Here is an 8,498-nt window from a genome sequence, read left to right on the forward strand (position 1 = left end):
GATCTAAGCGATGTGATATATTAAAGCAGCATTTGACTCGGGAAGGGGATTTCTGTTAGAACGGCATAGTTTGAGTCATATTAAGTCCATAATAAGTGTGAGTCAGTCATATGGGTGGTCTCTGACACAGGGCAACACACAAACACACAAGGTCTTGCTTTTTTTTAATGCTTTTAATTTCACAATGGATATAATCACTTTTTGCTAACAAAACTATACAAAAAATGTGTGCAGTATATGTATTTACATAATAATCACAACAATATGTTGTAACTTTTGTGTTTTTTGTCCGTTTATATGTACACAGCATCCTCAAAGAGGAGAACTGTTATAAACTTGGACCATCTGTTTCCTCAATACTCAGTGTTCTGCTGAAGTTCACAACAAGCCAGACAGACTTTGACCTGGCACAAATTGTGCAAATATAATCCCAATTCCGAAAAAGTTGGGAGAGTATGGAAAAAAACGCTAATAAAAACAAAGACGAGTGATTTGTAAATGTACTTTGGCTTGTATTTAAACAAAAAAACTATAAAGACAAGGTATTTGATGTTTTACATAATCAACTGCATAGTGTTTTGAAGATAAATGTTTATTTTGAAATTTATGCATTCGATGTATTCCAAAAAAGTTGGGACAGGGGCAATTTAGGATTAATAGTGATGTGACAAGTTGAAATAAGTAGGTGATATGAAACAGATGAGGCAATCGTCTAATCATAGTATATAAGGAGCCTCCAAAAAAGGCCTAGTCCTTCAAGAGCAAGGATGTGTTGAGGCTCGCCAATCTGCCAACAGATGTGTCCGCTAATAATCCAACACTTTGAGAACAACATTCCCCAAAGACAAATCAGTAGGATTTTGGGCATTTCACCTTCTACAATGCACAATATAATTAAAAGATTCAAGGAATCCTGTCAAATCTCAGTGCATAATGGGTAAGGCCGAAAATCACTTCTGAATGCGCGTGATCTCTGATACCTCAGACGTCGCTGTCTTAAAAAACATTCATGAATCTGTAATGGCTATCCTGACATGGGCTCAGGAATACTTTAGAAAATCTTTGTTGGTCAACACCATTCACCGCTGCATCCACAGATGCAAGTTAAGGCTTTATTATGCAAAGCAGAAGCCATACATCAACACTGTCCAGAAACGCCGCCAACTTCTCTGGGCTCGGTCTCATCCGAGATGAACAGTAGCACAGTGGAATCGTGTTTTGTGGTCCGACGAGTCAACATTTCAAATGGTTTTTGGGCAAAACGGCCGTCGTGTTCTCCAGACCAAAGAGGAAAAAGACCATCCAAGCTGTTATCAGCATCAGGTCCAAAAGCCAGCGTCTGTCATGGTATGGGGTGTGTCAGTGCCCATAGTGTGGGTAACTTGCACATCTGTGAGGGCACCATTAATGCAGAAATATATGAACACATTTTGGAGCAACATATGCTGCCATCCAGAGCAGGACAATGCCAAACCACATTCTGTCTGGATTACAAGCGCATGGTTGCGTAAGCAGAGAGTGCGGGTGCTAGCATGGCCTGTCTGCAGTCCTGACCTGTCTCCGATTGAGAATGTGTGGCACAGTACGAAGCGCTAAATAAGGCAACAAAGGCCCCTTACAGTTGCGCAGCTGAAGAAATGCATAATGGATGAATGGGGGAAAATTCCGCTTGTTAAACTTAACCAACTGGTGTCTTCAGCGCCGAACGCTTAATAAGTGTTATTAAAAGAAATGGTGATGTTACACAGTGGTAAACAGTCGACTGCTCCAACTTTTTTGGAGTGTGTTGCAGTCATCAAATTTGAAATGAGTGTATACTTTCATAAATAAATAAAATTCACAAAATAAAACATCAAATAATGTGAATTTAATGTTCATTAATTGTTAGGTTTTTTGTATTTTCCATACTGTCCCAACTTTTTCAGAATTGGGGTTGTAGCTCCTGATAGCCTTCGACTTCTTGACATTGCCATGACCTGTCTGCATGGGTCACTGACACATAGCACGTGCAACCCCTGGATCATTTCTTGCACTATATAAAGCACGCATTTGTTAATTACAATTATTTACAAAGGACACTTTAACAGCAATGAAAGAAGAACATGGATAAACATCTAGTCTGCTAATTAATTCAGCCTATAATAGCCATAGACTGATAATAGACACAGTAAAAAGTTTCTCAGTTCATGGGTGGTCAGCCTTTTTAGATAAACGTGATGCAACAAGGGTGTCACAGTTGCCTCAAGGCCAGTGACCCAGTACGTTTGGAAGCGAGCCAGGAAACAAACAGCAAACCGATTTTAAACCAAACTGAGTAGCAGCTGCACTTTGGTCAACTAATGACCTAACTATTACTGAATATGTACTAATAAAATAAATCTAACATGATTTCAGTTTAAAATTTACAGTAAACATTGTTACAGTCTGAATTTCGTCATACATTTTCTTCACGCAACATTCTCCACCACAACTAAACCATTAGGTGTAGTAAATTGTTAATGTTAATATTTTAAGCATTGACTATATGTGGTCAAATGTGGTAAATACTGTACAAATAAAAATTCAAAAATACTTGTAAAACAGCTCTTAGAGAGCTCTCTTGGCTTGCTTAGCTGATCCAAAAGTGGCCGTTTCTACTTCAGCGAGTGTAAAATTGACTAAAATACCAAACACCATGGTTATTTGTGTAAGAATCAGTTTGGCCCATACGACAACACTTGAAAACTTGAAAGTTTATTTCTAAAGAGCTCTTTGTTTTTCGCTGTTATTTTTAATTTTCACAGTGTGATCTAGGAACCATATGTGTGACTGGGATGGATATTTATTGTGCTAAACTCATGTTACAGCTTTCCAGGCATGAAATTTTAAAAGGTATGTAAACATTCAATCTGCAGAGAGTTCCTGGTGACAAAAGAGCTTTTCAATACATGGTTCCACAGTTTTAAGTGATTCATCAAGGATGGGGATACCTGACTCTTTTGAATGTGTCTCAGTGGCTGGAATTAATACGATTCCACGTGTGTGGTTGTTATTATGTGTCCATGTGCATATGCATGGCCATGGTCCGATCCTGAAGTGAGCAATGCAAACATTTAAAATTCCGATAATTTCTGTGAGCATTCTTCTCTGTGAACTGAAAAAAACTATTTATGAAAGTGACTTATAAGTCTATTAAAGAAATATTATTACTCTTCCAACACTGTATAATGTTATTACACTTACGTCTGTATGTGTTTATGTATGTGTAAAGTAGTAGAAATAGTACAACAGATGTGCCTTCTAGGTGTACCCTCACATTGATTACTACATTTTAGACTTATGCAGTTCTGGGTGCTGTAACAAAGAACTTTTTCTGTACTGATATGTTTTGGGCCCATTTATCTACTTAGAAGGTGTCTACAAATCAATACAACGTTCTTCTGACTGATCATCATAGAAACATTTCTATACTGATATTGATATGAAGGCTCACTAAACGGTTTGATGAGGATGAGTCATATGCTATGGCCTTCGTGGTCACCAGATCTCAAACCAGTTGAACACCTATGAGAGAATTTGGATTGATGTGTTAGACATCACTCTCCACCACCATTATCAAAACACTAGTTGAGAAATTATCTTTTCAAAGAATGGCGTTCATTCCTCCAGTACAGATCCAGAGACTTGTAGAAGCTATGGTGTCAAGTCACCTTAAAGCTGTTCTGGTAGCTCATGGTCACCCAGCAGCTTACTAAAACACTTTATCTTGGTTTTTCCTTTAACTTCTCATTCATCTGTACTATATCCTATGTCATTTTTTCATGTTCTGTTCTCCCCACTTGGATAATGATGTATAAAACAGTGTGCCAGGAAGTGTAACCAGATTAGCAGTGAATGTTCCTCACAGCAATCTCATCAATCTTCATCACAGCCCAGCCCACCCGCTGCACTGAGCACATATTTGGACAACTGAGGTCTGTTTATGTAGAGAGTGAAAATATATAACAAACAGCAAGATTAAACCCCTTTTGAAGGCATTGCTCTTAAAAAAATATGATTTAATACTGACTAGAGCTGTGATTGCAGATTAAATAAAGGTGAAGACACTTCAAACAGCTGGAATCTTATTTCTTCCTCTTAATTTCACCCCTGATAGATTAACCAGGCTTTCGCAACTTAATGTTAACTAACATTAACAAGACTTGAGAAGGTAAGAAGGTCGAAGTGTGGCAAGAAATGTGAAATATACTCTAAAGAAGTGGTTTTCAAACTAGTTGTTGGAATCCCAACCCATTATTATCTAAGTTGTTTATGTTTATTTTTGAGGTTTTTATATTCTGATTGACTGCTCATTTGACTTGAATGGGTTTAATCCAGACCTCAATACCTCATAAACAAGTTGCCTATAAATAAAGGTCAACTTGGACATGATGTGTTCTGTTGGTGGAAAGTTCAGGAATAAAAAGGTCTATGGCTCCAATAAATAACCAAAATGTAATTGTACACATCAGATTAATAAGCCCAAAATTTAAAAATACAGATTATGTTCATAAAATAAATCTGTGCTGAGGACATCAGTAGAGTTTATTTTAAAAGTTTGAGGATGTAACCGAATGCAAATAAATTATTTGCAATGAACAGATAATGTGCTCTATACAAATTCAGGATTTTTTTAGGTTGAGACTTGGGTCTCATTGAGGTCCCACTGGTACTTGGATCCTGCAGGACTCAACAAAAAAGCCAGTGATTGGGAGGTTTATGTGGTTTGTGTGGGCATTAGCCAGTGGTCAGATGTGAAACTCACAGGACAAACAAAGACCATGTTCATTAACATGACAGTGCTGCATGATGCATCTTTAGTAACTGCAGGGTTGTGGTGATTTAAATTAGGCTACTGCTTTGTTTATCCATTGGGAAATAGAACCAACTAAATTCATTAGAACATATTGCAGGCAGATACAAATGTTTACATTTTTACAAGTCCCATGCTTATCTCAAATTGAGAGCAATTTTGACCTGGAGCTGAGGTAGAGGTACTGTTAGAGCCAGCGTCTACAGACCATGGCATTTCTGAACTTTGTTCAGTGTTTTCTAGGTTTTCATGTTTAGGCCACACCCACATTGGTTTAAATCCAACTACAGATACGGATATTTGGAGCGCTAAACAGATACAGATGGTTGCATAGCGTTATACCCTGATTACAATTAAAGGGGTCCCTGGCTTCAACAAGCTTCAAAAACTCCTCCTCTAAAGTCTTTGCTTTCACCTGTGGCTTGGCATCATTTCTCTAATCATGGTTATGAGGGTATGAGAAAATCAAAGATTTGATGATAAAAATGAGAAAAATGTGTGTGGTTACTGCTGTTTAAATAATTAAAATAAATGTGGCAAATGGTCGCATGTTATGCAGTTATTTTTCTTTATTGTTATGAAAATGCTACTCAAATTTTCAGGAATAAATTTTCCTATTCTGATTATTGTCCATCAGCTGCGAGAAAAAACCTGCTGGTCTTTGACAGCTCTCCCAGTGGAGCATTTGTGGTTATGACTGCAGAGAGGGAAAGTGCTCTGGTTCTCATCAAAAATAAATGAGATCGAGGGGATGACGCTCTCTGAGACCTAAATGAAGATATTTTACACTTTAAACACTTCGGAGGATCATCTTTCTCTTCTATGTTTATTTTAATATGAAGCTGGTGAAAGAATAAACCCAAACTGAAAATGTTATTCTTTGAGTTTTCCCTCTAATCTGTGGACGATAAACTCCGAGCTGTCAAGAAAAAACTATTGCTGTACGTGATATCATACTCATGGTCACAGAAGAAAGACTTTGGCAAGGCTCAAACACTGTTTTGGTATATAACTGTATAACTGTATAACTGTATAAAAGATAGCATGTAATAAACATTCAAACAAATGCAATGTTATTCATAATACTTAATAATACCTGTGTTCAGAAGAGGGGCATTTCAATAAAATGAGACAGATCAGCTCATACTTATTATTCTTATGGTCTTTATAAAGGAGCTTATAAATATTCAGTTTTCTTAGTGGTACATGGTGTACAGGTATATCAGGCTTGCTCGGTTTTAATTAAATCACGCTACAAAAAAAAAGTACTTAGCAACTGAAGAGATCTTGAATTAAAAAAATGTTATCTAAGCTTATTATATAAGAAATATAAGACCATTACACCTATTTCTACATATATGTACTTACATCAAGCTTAAAAAGGTCTTATTTTGCTTATTTTATTAAAATATAAACACTTGAAATAAACAGATTATCTGCCAAAAGAATAAAACCATTTCAAGCTTGAAATTAGTTCGAATATCTAGAAATAAGTTCAGATAATAATATTATATTTGTTGTAAAACACACGCAAAAAAGAGAGATATTAGTTGAATTTGCTGATATTCAATACAGTTGTACATGCTTGTACATTACAAGTTACTGCTTGGGTAATGGAACAAAACTGGTACAGTACATTTGCACTGGAGATTTAATTCCAAGAAAAGACCAGATAAGAACAGTTTGTGCTAGAAATAGTGAAGCTGTTGGGCTTTTGGTAGAGTGTCCTGTCACACAGGAACGTTTATATAAGTACTACATTTAGCATTTTTCCAGTTCCACAAATATGCAGGTATATATTACCAGCCCAAATATTATACACATAGGATGCAGCAGCGGTCTCATTTTCAGTAATATTCACTTGTATAAATGTACTGTATTTTAACACTGTATGATTTATAGACTATATTGTCGTCGCCCCCCCCCCCCCCCCCCCCCCAAAAGACACTACATTCTAGCTTCACATATTGTTTTCATGTGTATTTTTAGAACTAATTTAAGGTGAATACAAAGATTTTATTGGATCAGTATTGTACCTTGACACTACCTTTTTTCTGACAATAAATACCTGCATCCAATCCCCTTAGACAAAAGTCACGAATTACATGTGAAATTTACACGTGGTCTTTAGACACTTGATGTTTCACACATTTTTCACATGGAGAGCATGTGATTTATTTTTCAGATGAGATTTTATTTGTCTCACATGGATAATTTTTTTCATGTGATCACACATTGTTCACATGTGGTTTGAAATGCTTTTTTTACATGTGCACTGAAACGCTTTTTGACATTTTTCACACATGATCACACATAACCTTGTGAAATTGTATCCTCATATATCAAAAGTATGTGATTTTTCCATAAGGAATCATTTTGTGAAATTTTGTGAAGTTCTGCCATCTGAAATCTTAAATATGATGATTTTGTAGTGTCTGAGTAGTCAATGAGAAAAAAAAGTCATTCATGGATATGTATTGTGTAGAAGAAGCACAGAATAATTACACACTTTCAAAAAGTATTGAAAGTGATGAAGTATTGTGGGTTAATTTGGATGTGATGCACTGTACCACACTGATACTCCAGTAAAGTGTATTATGCTTCATTGTAAAATGATATAAACTTTATGGTTAATTATTTATATTGACATCATTTCATTGAATTTCAGGTCATGCACATGAGAACTCTCAGGGTGTGAATGTTGACAGTGAGCTGCTTCAGTGATTGTCATTGTTATTTCAAAACTGGCTTTAAAGATTCAGGCTGAGAGATCAGGGAACGTTCCTGCCCGCTTGATCTTAACAGCACATCTGTGCAGGGGGATAGATGAGAGCCGCTGCCTCTCGCTCACTCCCAGCCTTTGGGTGGATGTCGCTCTATTTACACGTCTGACCAAAAGAATCCTATACACAGGAAATGCTTGTGAATGTAAGTCCCCCTGCTCAAATGCAGGGAAGTTTATTTATTTCCACACGCATTCCTGATTTGCACTCTGTAAAGCTACAGAGAGAGGCCATGCAGCTGAATCAGACTCATTGCTATATATAGTGGCATGGGATAAAGTGGGTACCCAAGGGGCTGGTTCTTCAAACTAAGATTAGGTTTAAAGATAAATCTAGAGAAGAAATTCTCTATGAAACTACTGTCAAAATCTGTATTCAGGCCCAAGCGCTACTTTAGGTTAAGGATATCTAATTTAAGCCCAAACTGATTTAGATTAAAATGTCTTTGCAAATAAAAATGTTAACGTCATAAAACATTCCACTGAAAAATGCCAACGGTTGCTTGGAGAAAACGAATAATAGTAGAATTGACATAAGCCTTTACTTCTGTAAATGCAATTATAGTAAAAATCCTTACACTAAAAGCTATTTTTATTTTCGTGGTTTCAAACAGTGGAAATTTTAATACTTTGTTCAACTTCAACACTCATGACTAGCAATGTTTCGTCAGTTGTAAATGCACAGACATATCGGGTTAGCTCTCGTTAAATTCATATTAAAATGAAAAAGCTATTTTCGAGCATAGAGAAAAAAAATATTTAAATCTGAAAAAGAAAATCATTACTAACAGAGATTACACATAAAGAGTTATTGTGTAAAAAATATTTTATTTGTACAATAAGTGTTATTTGTTGTATCTCAGATTTTGTTCCACAAACGTTTGA

The 8,498-nt window shown here is 36.2% G+C and overlaps 1 protein-coding gene across 1 annotated transcript in view; it reads left to right on the forward strand.

Annotated features, from left to right (window-relative positions):
• Window positions 1-5,230, forward strand: part of kiaa0513 (KIAA0513 ortholog) — a 25,981-nt gene extending 20,751 nt beyond the window's left edge. The window contains exon 13 of the transcript XR_008385721.1: window positions 308-5,230. The gene's annotated coding sequence lies outside the window, so the exon portion shown is untranslated. The remainder of the gene's footprint in view (window positions 1-307) is intronic.
• The last annotated feature ends 3,268 nt before the right edge of the window (window positions 5,231-8,498 follow it).

Source organism: Ictalurus furcatus, chromosome 4 (genome assembly GCF_023375685.1).
Source record: "Ictalurus furcatus strain D&B chromosome 4, Billie_1.0, whole genome shotgun sequence".
In the NCBI taxonomy this organism is placed as follows: domain Eukaryota; kingdom Metazoa; phylum Chordata; class Actinopteri; order Siluriformes; family Ictaluridae; genus Ictalurus; species Ictalurus furcatus.